Genomic DNA, 13311 nt, shown 5'->3' on the forward strand with positions numbered 1-13311 from the left:
ATAGATTTCACTGCGTCACCTCTACGACCCTTTCTTGCGTCAATACACCCCTTTTGTATACATTACACCTGACGTAGGTATAATGTGGCGCAGGGATTTACAAAGTAACGCATCTACTTAGATCCGTCACTTTGTAAATATGACTCAATAAGGTGCATTTTTTACAGCACTGGTGCGTCACAAAAAGTGACGTACCGGTGGCGTAAAAGTGACGCATGGCCTCATAAATGAGGCCTTCAGTCTTCTACTCATGTGTCATCTTAAATATATGACGCATTATGTCACAAATACTTACAGATACGTCAGTATTTCAGACATATCTGTAAGCGCAAAAGTGATGCATTGCTGGAGTGTGTCACTTCCGGGGCGGCTTACGCAGCACGCCTAAGTGACGTTTTGATAGCTTCGCGGTAATGCAAAATCATTTTCATTTTGTAAATCAAAAATACTGCTTTTATAAGTATGGTACTAAATGTCTTGCGTTATTATTTACTTTTCATACTTTTTTTTAACGAACGCAGAAATAGCGCTCTCGGGAGAGCTTAGCGGTGCGCGCACCCTGAGCGCCCCAGGAAAAGATGATAAAAAATCAAATAAATGGACAAATATTATTTCAAAAATAAATTATTAATAATTAATACTTACACAAAACAGCAAATTAAAAAAAAATCGTAGGTTACAAACTCGATATAGAAAGGAATTCGCTTTTAAAAAACCTAGGAAATTCAGTGAAAAAAACAGAGGTTTCACAATCGTTATACTTAGGAATTAGCATTTAAAAAACCATTGAAATTCACTAAAAAAACGTAGGTTTCACATTTGTTATAGTTAGGAATTAGCAGTAAAAAACCTTTGGAATTCACTGAAAAAAGCATAGGTGATGATGTCACATATTACATCATTCATGACATGGTCAGTGACATCACTGATGACATCACTGATGACATCTCAAATGAAATCACTGATGACATCACTGATGACATCATCCAGTGTCTGTGTGTTTCTGAAACATAAAAATACAATTAAGTTAAAGGTAATAATTTACATATTGAAGAATGAGTGGATGTATGAGTGTCTGATGAAGGATTTAGTAGGTGCGTGACTGACTGTATGAGTGAGTGATTATTATTATATGTGAGCAGTTGATTCTCTTGTTATATGGGTTGAAGAGTGCATGTGGAAAGAGCTGTATGGGGGGTTGACTGCATGAATGTGTTGGTGAGTGAATGGCTATCTCAGTGCTACATGTCAAAGTAGGTACACATGTAAAACACAGTGCATGTGAGAGTTGCCATATATAAATGACTATACATGAGAACCTGTGATTGCATAAGTGACGGTATGGGTCAGTGATTGTAAAATTGAGTAAGTATGTGTTACTATATACTTGAATAAGTAAGGTTTAGAGTGTATAACTTTGTAGTTGAGGAAATGGGAGTGTGATTGCTTCTCTTCATAACTGACTAGGTGTTTGAGTAACTCTGTGAATGAGTGTCAGTGTATAAGTGTCTGTATAGGTATATGACTGGATATGATAGTGTTGTATTGATGAGTGACCGTATGTATGATTGATTGTTTGGGTGAATGAGTGGATGTGTGTGTAGACCTAGGAATCAGTGAGTGCGTATGTATTTACTGGTATTGGTGTGTCAATAATTTCAGGAATGGTAGTTTTTATTTAACACTGTATGTATCAAAGGTTAGATTACAGTGTGAGGAGATGCATCATATTATAACATGAATGATGTCATCAGTGATGTCATCAGTTATATCATTTGAGATGTCATCAGTGATGTCACTGATCATGTCATGAATGATGTAATAAGTGATGTAATAAGTGACATCATCAGCAGTGGATTGCGGGCGCGCAAGTTGTAGTCCAACTAACTATAACGTGGGAATTTCAATGATTTTGTATGAGTAAAATGCCCAGCTAACTATAACTAGTGGTAAACCTATGTTTTTTTCAGTGAATTTCAAAGGTTTTTTAAATGCTAATTCCTAACTATAACAAATGTGAAACCTATGTTTTTATAGTGAATATATATATATATATATATATATATATATATATATATATATTACCTACTGGCAATAGCCAGTAGGTATATATAGTTAGGATTAATTCCCTATGGGATTTCTGAAAATTCTATGTCTAATAACTTTTGCGTTTGTGGACGGAATCGGCTGAAATTTTCAGGAAAATGGCACATTTTGTTTCTGAGCAGCCCCTGCAAATTTGGTGGGGTTTCGTCAAGGGGGGGCTGAGAAAAAAGGGGGGTCCCAAAACGTGTTTTTCCCATGTTAATTTCCATAGGGCGGTTGGACTCACTTTTAGCTCGAACGGCTGAATGGATTTGCACGAAACTTGGCAAAATTGTAGGGACTGTTAGCCCGATGTGCCTTTGCTAGGTCTCAATATATGTGCTCCAGTAGTTTTTGAGAAATTAACGTTCAAACCAAGATATATATCTGTAACAGCGCTCCGGGCAGCGATCCGGTCCGCTTACTTTTCGCTTATCGGAACTTTGCGCGCAGAAAGCTGATTGGCTCTCCGGTGTCTGTCAACATTCTAAACAGTCCGGAGCGGACGCCATCTTGTCTCTCGGTAGGATCGAGAGAGAAGAAGAGGTGGAAAACGAAGGGGGAATTTAATGAAAGGGGGCAAGGTATCCCCCTCTTGACCCCCTAGGAATGTTGTTGGGGTTATTAAAGGGTCCCGTGGGGAAAAAAAAAAAAAAATGATTTTTCACGGTAGAAGCGCGGCCGCGAACTGGTAGCGAAACGGGAATTCGCCATTTTGTGCTTCGTTAATTAAATTACTAGTTATAAGTGGGTGCGGGAGACGTATCCTAATCCCCTATGTTTCCTGAGGGTGGCTGAGGAGGCTGATATATGTTGATACATCTCTTCCAGCGGCTGTGCGTGAGCTTTTTTTTTTTTTTGCTGCGTGACAGTCCGGAGCGGCCGCCATCTTGTCTCTCGGTAGGATCGAGAGAGAAGAAAAGGTGAAAAACTAAGGGGGAATTTAATGAAAGGGGGCAAGGTATCCCCCTCTTGACCCCCTAGGAATGTTGTTGGGGTTATTAAAGGGTCCCGTGGGGAAAAAAAAAAAAAAATGATTTTTCACGGTAGAAGCGCTTCACGGGCCGCGAACTGGGCCGCAAACTGGTAGCGAAACGGGAATTCGCCATTTTGTGCTTCGTTAATTAAAGTACTAGGTATAAGGGGGTGCGGGAGACATATCCTAATCCCCTATGTTTCCTGAGGGTGGCTGAGGAGGCTGATATATGTTGATACATCTCTTCCAGCGGCTGCGCCATCTTGCCTTTTTTCGAATGCCACAATTTTGTCGTGCACGGCAGCCATTTTAGATGCCAGGCTGGTTCCAGGCTATCACCTAACCCTGCGGATGTAGTTTATGGCCCCAGCTGTAGAGAATTCAGACATGCCAATCCTCCTGATTCAGGCGTGTGAGTACTGATTTCAGTGCTAGTCTCCCGCCTCCCGATTTCTGCAAGCAAAAACCCGGGGGCATATTACGAACAACTAGCGATAATTTTTGTCTCTAACTTGTTTAGAGACAAAAATTATCGCCGCACATCGGCGATTTTTATCGCAGATAAACCTTGCTATTATCGCAGAAAAGTCCGCGATATTCATGTATTATCGACCTAATGCTCTTAGCCATGTTATCCACCTCCCATTGGATAACATGGCTAAGAACTGCTCAGGGCAGGTGTTAGATTTTGGAGATATTCGCGCTTAGCGCGAATATCTCCAAAAGTTGGTAATAGAAGGTAGCGATGTTAGGGACTGTTTCCAGTCGCTAACATCTTGGCACGCCACTTTGCATGTCATTAGTGATAAGTATCACTGACATGCAAAGCGGGGCCCAAGATGGTCGCTATCTCCTTTTAGCTGTCACTAACTGGTGTTAGCGACAGCTTGATAATAGGGAAATAATTTTATCTCCGCTTTCATGGTTTTTAAAGCCAAAAAAGCGGAGATAAACCCCCTTGATAATATGCCCCACGATTCCTTGGGGGTTTCAGCTGACAGGGCTTGGTATTGTGTTACATGGTAATTTTTCCAGGAAACGTCAGAGGGTCGATGCAGGGGTTCTAGAAGAGGTGATAAACCATTTAAGCCTCATGAACAAGCGCATGGTCTTTTAAAGATTTGTGAAGTACTCGGGGCGGCGGTGTGTGTGTGCCCTTTTTCAGGAGCGGGCGGGGGGGCACTGCCAGCAACTTGCCAGGTCAGGTAGTGTTCAACACGTGCATCACCCTTTCTCTGCCTGCTATTGCGCTCCATGCTTCGGAAAGGTAAGAAAAAGAACGTGCATTTGAGTTTGAAATGTCCGATCCTGCAGCAGCACACTTCCAAAGCCCACACATGACAATAACCCGATTCAAGGCCCCATTCACCCGTTTTTAAAAAAATAGATAACACTCCAACAAAGTAAGGTTATAAAACTTTATTAACTACTAACTTTAACAAACGGAACAAAAACTAAAAACATTTAAACATTTCTCAACACAAAAAGCAACAATGGTTAGAAGCTGTCTTTTGTGCGAATAGTCCCAAGGCAGCACAACGTGCAGAGTTCTGGACGGCACCCAGGTGATGTCGCCTGGGTGCCGCACTGGTTTAGGGATCCTACAATGCTGCTCCGAAAATTGGCGTGGGGCGTCCCGGGTGGGGCGGGGGGAGGCCTCGTCAGTAGCGGTCTGTTGTGCGAATAGTCCCAAGGCAGCACAACGTGCAGAGTTCTGGACGGCACCCAGGTGATGTCGCCTGGGTGCCGCACTGGTTTAGGGATCCTACAATGCAGCACAGAAAAACAGCGTGGGGCGTCCCGGGTGGTGCGGGGGGAGGCCTCGTCAGTAGCGGTCTGTGTCCAGTGTCACATGGCTGACACAACATGTACGACAGGCACCCAGGTGATGTCCAGTAAACTGCCGCACTGGTTTTGGTATCCTACAATGCTGCTCCGAAAATTGGCGTGCGGCGGCCCGGGGGGGGGGCGTGGGGGAGCCGGCGTGAACGGGCCTCCCCAGGTGGCGGCCATCTAGCTGAGTTGCGCTCGCTCTTGCGGCCACAGCGTCTCGCTCACCATGTTGTTGAGTTGCTCCCACTCTTGCAGTGCAGCGATAGGCGGCTGCCACATGGCTCTTAAAATGGCGGACAGCTCCTCGGTTTTAGGCCTGGTCCACTGAAATGGTCCTGGGACACTTTGGAACTCGGACGCTTGCCTGCTAGGGCTTGGGTTCCATTCTCGAAAAGCGTCCCCTCAGCCGTGAAGATTGTATAAAAGTCTTGGGGGCCCCCGACTCCCGCAGGCTTCCGGTGGGGAGCGGCTGCCATGATTGCTCGCGGAATGACCACGACGGAGCCACGAGATGGTGGTGCTCTCATGCTGACGCCAGCTTCAGTCTGAATGATCCAGAAACAAGGTGGGGCTTTCATCGTTTGGGAAAATAAATGTTCTAAACCAATGAAAAGTGTTATTTTTAGGTCATATGACCAAGCCTTCCATCTTTAGGAAACCAAAAGTAAAATGAACCAATGAAAAGTTTTATAAACAAGTCACATGACCTGTTATGCGACATAGGGCTACAAAAAGCGTAGAAAATCCGTTGGCACGTGAGGCGGCGTCAGTAGCGGACCGATGTGCGAATAGGCTGAAGGCAGCACAACGCGCCGAGATCTGGATGGCACCGAGGTGGTGTCCAGCAAATTGCCGCACTGGTGTGGCCATCCTACAATGCTGCGCCGAAAGACGGCGTGTCCAGCTGAGTTGCGGTCACTGTTGCCTTACAGTGACTCGAACGCGCCGAGATCCGGATGGCACCGAGGTGGTGTCCAGCAAATTGCCGCACTGGTGTGGCCATCCTACAATGCTGCGCCGAAAGACGGCGTGTCCAGCTGAGTTGCGGTCACTCTTGCGGTACAGTGACTCGAACGCGCCGAGATCCGGATGGCGCCGAGGTGGTGTCCAGCAAATTGCCGTACTGGTGTGGCCATCCTACAATGCTGCGCCGAAAGACGGCGTGTTCAGCTGAGTTCCGGTCACTCTTCCGGCACAGTGACTCGAACGCGCTGAGATCCGGATGGCACCGAGGTGGTGTCCAGCAAGTGGCTGCACTGGTGTGGCCATCCTACAATGCTGCGCCGAAAGTCGGCGTGGGGTGCCCCGTTGGCTTATGAGGTGATGTCAGTAGTGGACTGATGTGTGAATAGGTCGGAACCAGCACAAGGCGCCAAGATCCGAATGGCAAGTCCTGGATGTTGAGTGCCTCAGTTGAGAGTTCTGAGCAGTGCTTGTAAGACTGTCTGAAGCTTATTTGCACCTGCTGCAGCTTCACTAGGTCCGGCGGAACTTTTTTCCTTTTCCTTTCTGCTTCTTTTCCTACAATGCGTTTCATCTGAAGACACGACCAGGTCCCTGAATGTGTGCAGGGGGACGCTATTGATTGAATGAAAATGGCGGCTTGACACAAAGCTGACTCAAGCGTTACTGTTGGTGCTATACAGACAAAAATTGGTTTTCAGTTTGTACATTCTTCAGGTTTTTTTTTCTCCATCCAAGTCTGATTGAGAGTTTGTAGAAAAATGGCTTCAGATTTTCCACATACTACTCTTCAACATTCTTCCTAAATGTAACAATGTGAAACTCACTAGGAGAACGGCTGTTTCTGTTTCCTTTCAAAATGCTGCCACCAATATTTTCTGAATGGAAGACACCATCTTGTAGCATAAAGGGCCGAAAGGGGTTCTGGTCTGGCCGATGGTTGGTGGAGACATTTTGACTATATCTTGGACCTGCCCGGCCTCGCCCAAAATGGCGCCGGTATAAATGGGACTCGTAACTCTTTGCCCGCAAATGTATATCTAGAAAATGTTATTGTAAGTGGCCCTGTCGTATTTTAATTACAAAATGTACGTCCACCGATTCCGCAACTGTTAGACACCTTTGTTCTTGTCACCTAATGGCCCGCTCGTTACGTTCTTCTACAGTGTAAATGTCTCCTCATCATATACGATTTCAGTTTGCTCCGTGGCCGGCCCACGTGGTTATAGGCCCGTATTTGTATACTGACATTTTCACAATAAAGGTTTTTAAAACAAAACACGGTAGTAGTATTTTCATTTGTAAAGTTTTTACTTTTAGTGACTGTTTTCGAATCAGTAAAAGGCAAGTGAAATAAAGCAGTCCAATTACATGACGGATAAAAGGTATAATATGTAGGAACGCAGTAAAGATAAATGGTGAAGGGCAGTTGTGTTTTTCATGTCTGCAACATAAAGTGATCGATAAGAATCTGATAATCAGGTGTATCGGCGACTAAGACAGCAGGCCGAATCTCTTTTACTCAACGGCTCCGTCATGGAAGGAAGAAACGCCCTCTTTCTCGAAAAAGGAATATATTTTACTTGCAAGACAGTTGTAAATTTTCCGGGAAAGTACATTAGCCTGGAATATTATAACATATGTTTGAAAAAAAAATATTGTTCGAAAATAATAAAAAGCGTAATTTTTAGGTCATATGACCAAGCTTTTCATCATTAAATTAACAAAAGTAAAATGAACCAATGAAAAGTTTTATTAACAAGTCACATGACCTGTTATGCTTACGTTACGCGCTGCGCGCCGCGCCTCGGATCACTTCCGGGTGCGCTAACGCGGCGTGTCATAAAACGCATTACGCGACAACGTAGGTCAAGAATATAGTCTAAATGTCTCCACCAACCAGCGTTCAGAACACAACCCCTTTCAGCAGTCCAAAAAGTTCTGTTAAATGACAACAGAGGGGACAGGCAACAAGAACCATCAGTCAAAGAGGGGAGGGCAAGTTCTTCTCTTCCGGGTCATGTTGGGGCGCTACCGGAACTGATCGAATTGGTAGTCTACAGTGTTTCTGGATGTTTCAGACTAAAGCTGGCGTCAGCATGAGACCACTACCATCTCGTAGCTCCGTCGTGGCCATTCCACGAGCAATCATGGCAGCCGCTCCCCACCAGAAGCCTGCGGGAGTCGGAGGCCCCCAAGACTTTTGTAGAATCTTCACGGCTGAGGGGACGCTTTTCGAGAATGGGACCCAAGCCCTAGCAGACAAGCGTCCGAGTTCCAAGGTGTCCCAGGGCCATTTTAGTGGACCAGGCCCAAAACCGAAGAGCCGGCCGCCATTTTGAGAGTCCTGTGGCAGCCGCCTATCGCTGCACCGCAAGAGCGGGCGCATCTCAACTACATGGTGAGCGAGACGCTGTAGTCGCAAGAGCGGGCGGAAAACAGCTGAATGGCGGAAGAGGCACAGTGTAGTAAAAGCGGGCGGAATAGCAACTAAAACGATAAAGGGGCGCCCCACTACAGCTTGTCTTCAGGTCAAACGGATTGTGGGACAAGGTCCAGAATTGAAGAGTCATCAAAAGGCAAAAAGTTCCGCCGGACCCCGGGAGCCGGCCGCCTATGTCGGGGGCGATCTCAGGCTACACCAGTGCTATAAGACTTGGGGAGGGTGTCGGAGCCAAGCGTCTTCTCCGAGTCCATGGCCATCACACCGCCCCTCAGGGGCCTCCGTCAAGCTGTTTAGGAAGGTAACATATCACATTGTTTTCTAATGCAGTCAGGTCCACAAACGACACTCACTTACTTTGAGAATAGTGAAGCTGCAGTAGGTGGAAATAAGCTTCAGACAGTGTTACAAGCACTGCTCAGAACTCTTAACTATGGCACCCAACATCCAGAACTTATGCTATTTGAGAATGGTAGTGACATCGAAGCATCTCAGGGACCAAAACCATTAACGTACTTTCACGTATGAAAATCTTACTTGGGGAGGGGGCAGGAGCGAAGCGCCCCCTCCCAGTCAGCGCCACCACACCGTATGTTGAAAATCTGAAGCCATCGTTCTACAAAGTCAACCAAACTTGGATTGAAAAATCTAGAAAAATGTACAAACTGAAAACCAGTTTTGGTCTGCATAGCATCAGTAACAACGTTTGAGTTAGCTTTGTGTCAAGCCGCCATTTTGATTCAACAAAGCACAGGCATTGAAAAAGGCTGAAATTCAGAACTCTAAACTATGGCACCCAACATCCAGGAGCTTGCTATCCGGATCTTGGAGCCTTGTGCTGTTTTCGATCTATTCACACATCGGTCCACTACTGACATCATCTTATAGACCAACGTTATGTAAATAGTTTTTTAATAAAATGTTTTACCCTGTTTCTTTGCTGGTGTGTTGTCTATATTTTTAATATTTGCATAGGGTTTGTCGTTATTTTGTGCGGGATGGGTGATGGAGCCGAGCTGTCTTGCAGCCCTCATGGTGTGGAGCTCAGTTCATCTCACTATTTTCGTATTTCTCAAGAAGGGTTGTTCCTAATATTTCTATTTTAGCGAGGTCAAAAAGAGATCCAATTAGTGGCCTACTGATTTTGTTCGATTACTTTTATTTTTTTACACGATTTTTCACTATCTGCAAAGACTAAACAGAGTATTGCGACTTTGTGCTTGTTTGTAAATAGAGAATGATCCAAAGAGAACCAATTCTAAAACAGTAAATGCTTGGACAACAATCAATCAAATGGAGAGACAAGGAGGCACGACGGATTACAACGGGGGTAAAGGCCTGCGTTAACTACCCTTCAGTATCTGCAAAGAGAGAGTACTACTAAGGCAAAAGAGGGGAGGGGGGGGGGGGCAGCGTTCAAAGCACATCAGCGTGCATAAATACGAAAATGTTTTTATCTATCACGTACTTGACATTTTAAAGCTTCTCATATTTGCTATTAAAAAACCAATGAAATTCACAGAAAAAACCATAGGTTATAGTGGATATATAGTTAGGAATTTGCATTTACAAAACCTTGAAAATTCAATGAAAAAACCATAGGTTATAGGCCATATTTAGTTAGGAATTAGCATTTACAAAACCTTATTTTACTCGCATAAAACCATTGAAATTCCATATATAGTTAGCTAACTATAAGCGCTAACTATATATCGCGCACCCGCAATCCACTGCTGATGATGTCACATATTACATCATTCATGACATGGTCAGTGACATCACTGATGACATCACTGATGACATCTCAAATGACATCACTGATGACAACTCAAATGATGTCAATGATGACATCTCAAATGACATCACTGATGACATCGCTGATGACAACTCAAATGACATCACTGATGACATCTCATTTGTCATCACTGATCACATCACTCATGTGATAATACAATGAACCTCTTCAGACTCTAATATAACCTTACATACACTCAGTATAAACAGACACTCACAGACTGTCACTCATCCATGGAGTTACTCACACACCTAGTCAGTCATGCAAAGAATCAATCACACCTCCATTTCCTCAACTATACAGTTATACACATCTTACTTATTCAAACATATAATAACACATATTTACTCTCTTATATAATCCCTGATACAAGCTCACAGTGATCGATACAGCCACTCACACATTCACTGGCTCTTATGTTCAGTTATTTATATATCTCAACTCTCACATGTATTGTGTTTTACATACGTACTTACTTGCACATGTAGCAATGAGAAATCCATTCACTCACCAACACACCCATGCACAGTCAACCGCCCATATAGCTGTTTCCACATGCACTCTTGAACTCATACTCCTAGTGAATCAACTGCTTACACATCTATGCACAGAGTCACGCACCTCCCAGCCACCCAAACACACACTCAGCCTCCCATTCAAATACTTGGGCAACCAATCAATAACCCATATGGCCACTCTTATAGCTACTGATCAACACATGCAGCAGCTTACACAACAACAAACATACTGATGCACGAATTAAGACAGTTTAGTCACTAACCCATGTACTCAGTGAGACACATTTAATCACTCACTCATACAGTCAGTCATGCACCTACTAAATTCTTCATCCAGACACTTATACATCCACTCATTCTTCAATATGTGAAACATATTTAAACTTTACAGACACATACAATCACTGGATGTTGTGATCAGTGATGTCACTGACCATGTCATGAATGATGTAATATGTGACATCATCAGCAGTGGATTGCGGGTGCGCGATATATAGTTAGCGCTTATAGTTAGCTAACTATATATGGAATTTCAATGGTTTTATGCGAGTAAAATAAGGTTTTGTAAATGCTAATTCCTAACTATATATGGCCTATAACCTATGGTTTTTTCATTGAATATATATATATATATATATATATATATATATATATATATATATATATATATATATATCAAACACACGAGTTTGTCCCTAACTCGAAGGAGCCCACAAGCAGGTAGGTATAAATTCCGTTTTAATAGGCAGATGACATCGTCAACAGGGAAAGCAGAGTCCTGAAAAGATTTATAACTGCAGCCTGACGCGTTTCATGCTCTCCTGAGCATTTCTTCAGAGGCTAATGAAAACTCTGTATGGAGCATAGGTCGCTTTTAATGAATTGCACCTGCCCCAATGGGCGTTGGCTCCACGGAGCCTGCTGGTACTTGGAGTTCTGTTTGGCGCTAGTGCGCTGCTCCCAGAGTTGATTAAAAGTCATTTTAAATGAACACCCCAGTGGGTCCAGAAATTCACTTCCTTAATGTTCACGAAGCCATTATTCATCTGCACAACGCCCCATCTGCTTATTTCGCACTGTGTGCCCTCTGGCTCCAGCACACTCCACGCATTCCGTGGCAGGACTCCTCCCCGACCGGGACCGGCCGGCAAATATATATATATACATATATATATTACCGACTGGCGGTCGCCAGTAGGTATATATAGTTAGGATTTTTTTTAATAGGGATTTCGGAAAATTCTATGTTGAATAACTTTGGCGTTGATAGACAGAATTTTTCAGGAAAATGGCACATTTTGTTTCTGAGCAATCCCTGAGAGTTTGGGGGGGTTTCGTCAAGCGGGGGCCGAGAAAAAAGGGGGGTCCCAAAACGTGTTTTTAACATTGAGTTTTCCATAGGGCGGTTGGACTCACTTTTAGCCCGAACGGCTGAATGGATTTCCACCAAACTTGGCAAAATTGTAGGGACTGGTACCCCGATGTGCCTTTGCTATGTCTCAAGATATATGCTCCAGTGGTTTTTCTGAAAAATAACTTTGAAAAATATATCTATTGGGCTACATTGGGCTATATATATGTTAGAGCCCAAATGTAGCCCAATGTAGCCCAATGTTGCCCAAAAATGGCCAGCAGAGACAAACAAAACCAAATGTAGCCCAAATATCAGCCAGATGTAGCCCAACTATAGCCCAATGACAGAATGTCCCAGAGTGTCCTAAAGAACAACTAGAGCGCTAACAGTCTTACTTATGACAAAAGTATGGCACACCTGCAGTCATCTTGATTGGAATAAAGTGTTAACACTTAAAACATTTAATTTGCAAAGGAACAAAATGAGGGGGTTCATTTTGCCATAGAAATTATGATTATTAGTGAAGAAAGAAAAAATAGGGCACATTTTGAGTGACTTCTCAAATCCTCTTATATTTCATTAAAAATATTCTGATATGCAGTCTCCCAAGATGGCCACCAGAGACAAAAGAGCCCAAATGTAGCCCAAATATCAGCCAGATGTAGCCCAACTATACCCCAATGACAGAATGTCCCAGAGTGTTCTAAAGAACAACTAGAACGCTAACAGTCTTACTTATGACAAAAGTATGGCACACCTGAAGTCATCTTGATTGGAATAAAGTGGTAACACGGGGGCCGAGCAAAAAGAGGGGGGCCAAAACGTGTTTTTAACATTGAGTTTTCCATAGGGCGGTTGGACTCACTTTTAGCTCGAATGGCTGAATGGATTTCTATGAAACTTGGCAAAATTGTAGAGACTGTTTGCCCGATGTGACTTTGCTAGGACTCAAGATATGTGCTGCAGTGGATTTTGAGAAATTAACGTTCAAAAAAATATATATATATCTGTGACAGCGTCCCGGTTAGCGCCCCGGTTCGCGTACCAGACGCGTAACGGAACTTCGCGAGGAGAAGCGGATTGGCTCTCTGGTGACTGTCAACATTCTAAACAGTCCGGAGCGGCCGCCATCTTGTCTCTCGGTAGGATTGAGAGACAAGAGGTGGAAATAAACAAAGGGGGAAATGAATGAAAGGGGGCAAGGTAGACTCCTCCTGACCCCCTAGAATTGATGTGGGGGCTATTAAAGGGCCCCGTGGGGCAAAAAAAAAAAAAAAAATGTTTCGATTTTTCGCAATGAAAGCGCTACCCGGTACGCGAACCGGGTAGCTCACCGGTAGCGTA

Source organism: Lissotriton vulgaris, chromosome 3_1, assembly GCF_964263255.1.
Source record: "Lissotriton vulgaris chromosome 3_1, aLisVul1.2, whole genome shotgun sequence".
NCBI lineage: Eukaryota > Metazoa > Chordata > Amphibia > Caudata > Salamandridae > Lissotriton > Lissotriton vulgaris.